At 53.4% G+C, this 5,419-nt stretch overlaps 1 pseudogene across 1 annotated transcript; it reads left to right on the forward strand.

Annotated features, from left to right (window-relative positions):
• Positions 1 to 805: 805 nt before the first annotated feature.
• Positions 806 to 4,186, forward strand: LOC147230040 (frizzled-8 pseudogene; annotated as a pseudogene). Its single transcript, XR_015106662.1, has one exon. The product of XR_015106662.1 is annotated as a frizzled-8 pseudogene (transcript).
• Positions 4,187 to 5,419: the final 1,233 nt, after the last annotated feature.

The following is a 5,419-nucleotide window of genomic DNA, read 5'->3' on the forward strand; positions in this document are numbered from 1 at the left end:
TGTGACAATGAACGCTTTGAGTCTATAAACTGCGCCTGTATTGTATTTATATATATATATTCAGCCATATATTTAGTGATGTTCACAATTTGATGTTGCCGCCCCATGTGCCCCCAAATTGACAAATTAAGTTTTGTTTCTGTCTGCTTTTGATAGTGTGAGTATGGTGAATAAGATAAGATAAGATAAGATAAGATAAGATAAGATAAGATAAGATAGTACTTTATTGAGTACTTTTTTGGGGAAATGTGTTTGTCACAGTGGTGCAACAATAACAAAATGAATGAATATGAATATAAATCGTAGAGACAAGTGACGACAACAACAACTACAGCATAAAGTATAAAAACAGAGAACAGACTGACAACAAGAAGGATAAACTGGAGAACACAACACACTGCTCTGAGATGAAGCAAGGGAGAAACAAATTGAAATAAATCAACATTAAGATATAAAAACATTAACGCCTTACAGGAAATGTTAGAAAACATATTTCATCCAATTGCTTCAGCGCTGATGGATTGATACATGTTTATTGATCAATTAATGAATTTAGTTGTGTTAGTTACACGTTAACTGACATTCCTACCCAGTTTGTCTGTTGTATTGTAATGACTCGTGTGCGTGCGTGTGTGTGTGTGTGTGTGCGTGTGTGTATTGGGCCGCGGTGAACATTGGAAACCATCACCTATGGAGGAAAACCCTCTGTGGACTTCTGGCGTGTCCCCGCCCAGCGTGGGGGGGGGGCGTGGGGCGCGGGGCGTGTCCTCCGCCCTGTCGTATAAAACAAACGCACCCACCTCGGGAAGCCTCATTGCATGCGGAGACGACACGCGTGGGGGGGAGCGAGCGGGACACAAAGAGCTCGACAGAGTCGCGGATTTTTTTCCCGTTTCCACGCGAACCGGCTGGGATTATCCCGCGAGCAGGGCGCCGTCCGGGAGATGACTTTATCCGTCGGCCGGGATTAAACGGACAAGTTGCAAAGTTGCAAAGTGCTGCCGCTGGAGGAGCAGCAGCAGCAGCAGCGGCAGGAGGAGGAGGAGGAGGAGGAGGAGGGGGAGGAAGAAGAGGAGGAAGAGGAAGAAGAAGAGGAGGAGGGAGGGGAGAAGAATTGCGCGCAGACGCGGCGACGATGGAGAGGAGCGTCCCGGGCTGGTGCGTGGTGTGGACGCTGTTCCTGCACGGGACGAGCTGCTGGGCCGCCAAGGAGCTCCAGTGCCAGGAGATCTCGGTGCCGCTGTGCAAGGGCATCGGCTACAACTACACCTACATGCCCAACCAGTTCAACCACGACACGCAGGACGAGGCCGGCCTGGAGGTGCACCAGTTCTGGCCCCTGGTGGAGATCAAGTGCTCGCCGGACCTGCGCTTCTTCCTGTGCAGCATGTACACCCCGATCTGCCTGGAGGACTACAAGAAGCCGCTGCCGCCGTGCAGGAGCGTGTGCGAGCGGGCCAAAGCCGGCTGCGCGCCGCTGATGCGCCAGTACGGCTTCCCGTGGCCGGACCGGATGAAGTGCGACCTGCTGCCGGAGCAGGGCCAGCAGGACCTGCTGTGCATGGACTATAACCAGAGCCAGACGACGGCGGCGACGGCCGGTGGCGGCGGCGGCGGCGGCGCGTCGGCGGCGGCGGCCAAGCCCACCGAGCGGCCGGTCAAGCCGCCCAAGAAGCGGCCCAAGCCCGCGGCGCCCGCGGCGCCCTCGGCCCCCTGCGAGCCGGGCTGCTTCTGCCGGGCGCCCATGGTGCCGCTGCGCGGCGACGCGCACCCGCTGCGCCACCGCGTCCGCACCGGGCAGATCCCCGGCTGCGCCGTGTCGTGCCACAACCCGTTCTTCACGGCGGAGGAGCGCGCCTTCACCGCCTTCTGGATCGGCCTGTGGTCGGTGCTGTGCTTCGTGTCCACCTTCGCCACCGTGGCCACCTTCCTGATCGACATGGAGCGCTTCAAGTACCCCGAGCGGCCCATCATCTTCCTGTCGGCCTGCTACATGTTCGTGTCCGTGGGCTACATCGTGCGCCTGATCGCGGGCCACGAAGCGGTGGCGTGCGGCGCCGAGCACGTCCACTACGAGACGACGGGCCCCGCGCTGTGCACCGTGGTCTTCCTGCTCATCTACTTCTTCGGCATGGCCAGCTCCATCTGGTGGGTGATCCTGTCGCTCACCTGGTTCCTGGCGGCGGGCATGAAGTGGGGCAACGAGGCGATCGCCGGCTACGCGCAGTACTTCCACATGGCCGCCTGGCTCGTCCCCAGCGTCAAGTCCATCGCCGTGCTGGCGCTGAGCTCCGTGGACGGCGACTCCGTGGCGGGCATCTGCTACGTGGGCAACCAGAACCTGGACAACCTGCGCGGCTTCGTGCTGGCGCCGCTCGTCATCTACCTCTTCATCGGCACCATGTTCCTGCTGGCCGGCTTCGTGTCGCTCTTCCGGATCCGCAGCGTCATCAAGCAGGGCGGCACCAAGACCGACAAGCTGGAGCGCCTCATGATCCGCATCGGCGTGTTCACGGTGCTCTACACCGTCCCCGCCACGGTGATCGTGGCGTGCTACTTCTACGAGCAGCACGGCCGGCAGGCGTGGGAGATCACGCACAACTGTACGTGCGCCGCCGACCCCGCCGGACAGCGGCCGGACTACGCCGTCTTCATGCTCAAGTACTTCATGTGCCTCCTGGTGGGCATCACGTCCGGTGCGTGGATCTGGTCCGGGAAGACCGTGGAGTCGTGGAGGAGCTTCTGCACGCGCTGCTGCTGGGGCAGCAAAGCGTCCGCCGGCTCCATGTACAGCGACGTGAGCACGGGGCTGACGTGGAGGTCCGGCACGGCCAGCTCCGTGTCCTGCCCCAAGCAGATGCCCCTGTCCAGGGTCTGACCCACGCACGGACACGGACACGCCACAGACGGCTTCAAACAAAAAAACAAACTATTCAACGCCCTTTCCACGCACCCGAATGTGAAATCCACCCGATTCATATGAAGTTTGTTATATTGGGGGGGGGGTGCATTGACAGGTGGATGTGACTGACCCCCCCCACACACACACACACTCAACGTGGATTTTCAAAAAACTGAAAAGAATCGATAATCCCTCCGCGCACCGAATGTGAAATCCACCCGATGTGTGTTTGTGTTTATTGACAGGTGAATTCTGAGTGACCTGTTTCCACGCCCCCCCCCCCCCCACACACACACACACACACACGTCAAATCCATCTGATTTTCTAGTTTATGTGATCGCCCCCCCCCCTTCCGCCACGCTGCTTTCCAACTTTTCAAACCTGCAAAAATCCAGTCACCGCCCACCCTAATGTGAAACCCACCTGATTTTTACTTTATGTTTTATTTCTGACGTGTGACTAGTGATGGACGCGACCTTTGACCCCTGGTTGCCCACCACAGACCTGGGCTTTTTTACAGCTGGAAACATTCAAAGTCGCCCGCCCAAATGTCAAACTCCGCCAGAGTTTTACAATTCTTTGGAGAGCCTCTGGTTGACATGGCAACCAAGCAGAGACTCCTTCTCAACTTTTTCTTTCGGAGCGTCGCCTCTCCAGATGTAAAATCACCAGAAATGTGTTTTTTTTTTTTTTTGAGTGGGGGGGGGTCAGGAGAATTCTGATTGACACCCATTTCTTTGCCTTATCCAAATGACATCCTCGGGTGTTGAACAAGGGGGGGGGGGTAATTGTGTCGGGGTAATTGTCCATCAGCGTGTTGTAATTAGCACATTAATGAGCCCCTAATGGTTTCTCTTTTCCATAATGGGTCTGTCGGCGGCGGAACAATGGCACCTGGCGCGAAGAATGCGCGCTCTTATCTGCGCGTAATTGGATGCGCGCAAGCAAGATCGCCCCACACACACACACACACACACACACACACACACCCTCCTCCCTGCCTCCATAGGTATACCCGCCCCTCGAAGGAAACCGACGTGTCTTAAACAGATTGAAGAAGCTCGACCCGCCGGTTACTGTCCCGGAAGTGGCTTTCCAAGTTCCTGAATCGATGCCTTAATACTGCCTCCATACGGGTCGCTTAAAGTGTATTTATATAATTATTGCTGTACATACCTTGTACATTTTGTATATGGGGAATTTAACGAGATTGTAAATATGTATAATTTTCACTTTGATAGAAGATTCTATTTTGAGAATAAAAACGTTTTTATGGACTTTAACGTCTTTGCGTCCTCGTCATTTTCACCTCCATCGTTACTTTTATTCTTGACGTTTATTATGAAATCGTGATTTTTTTTTTGGTTTCATGAATGTTCCCGCTCGTTCGTGTGAAGGTGAAGGGTTTTTTCGCGGACTGTCAAGCCGTGGGAGGACGTGGGAGCGACACGAAGGGTCTCCACAGGTGGTCTCTTTGCTTCTTAAACGCGCTTTAAACTCTAATCCTGAATTGAAAAAAAAAGCTTTTAAACCCAATAATCTGGGATGAATGCATTCAATTTTGCACTTAACCGATTTAAGAATGAGTCAGTCACTTTAGAGAAAGTTAAGAAAGATAAATCCTCTTGCGTCAAGCGTTAGTAGCGTCTGTATGACAAGTGCAGCGGCGTGGTTTTCCTAGGATCCTTCTTGTGCGGGTTCCATCCGGATGAGGGAATCCTAGAACGGTGACGGACTGATCGGGTCATTTTTCCCTTCATAATGACGCCGTTTTACAGGCGTTTGCCAGATGTTGACGCTCGCCGAGCAGAGACGCGCCCTGCCTGCACACACCACCTGCACACACCTCCTGCCTGCACACACCACCTGCACACACCTCCTGCCCGCCTGCAGACACCTCCTCACACACCGATGATCTTCCACACATCCAAGCGTGCAGATGTACAAGTTCCCACTGCCATCAGTACCCGTGAGCGTTTTGGGGACAGATTTCACTAAATGGTGAATAAACGGTGTGTTTTCGGTGTGAAAACTACTGAACTCTGACACCGGACGCGGCGGCGCGGCGGACATTGCGTGTTGTTGTGGCGCCCTCTAGTGGCCACGGCGCCGGAAACACGCAGCGCTTTCTGGTGTCTGAATGGCAACAAGTTCAAGCCGCAATCGTTAAATTCGTTATTTTCGACTAATATTTGACCTCGTACAGGAAGCGGCGAGGAAATTGTTGGACAGACGTGTGTGAAGGTGAAAGGAAATGAGTCACACGGGTGTGTTGAGTTTCTTGCGGTGTGTGCGTTCATTGGAAAAGCATTTCCACCCCAAGCTGTTACACAATCATTACCAATATTAAATATATTCCAGAAATATTGCACATTTATCTTGTTATGTATTATCAATAAAGACTTAACTGCTACTCTGTCCCGCCAATGTAAATATGAGGGGAAGTCACTTTTGTTTTTGTGTTACAAATAAAATTCCGATCTGTATGAAACAAGAAAACTAGCATTAAAAAAAGC

Source organism: Fistularia commersonii, chromosome 10 (genome assembly GCF_037954325.1).
Source record: "Fistularia commersonii isolate RoL2024-O1a breed Wild chromosome 10, RoL_Fcom_v1.0, whole genome shotgun sequence".
In the NCBI taxonomy this organism is placed as follows: Eukaryota; Metazoa; Chordata; class Actinopteri; order Syngnathiformes; family Fistulariidae; genus Fistularia; species Fistularia commersonii.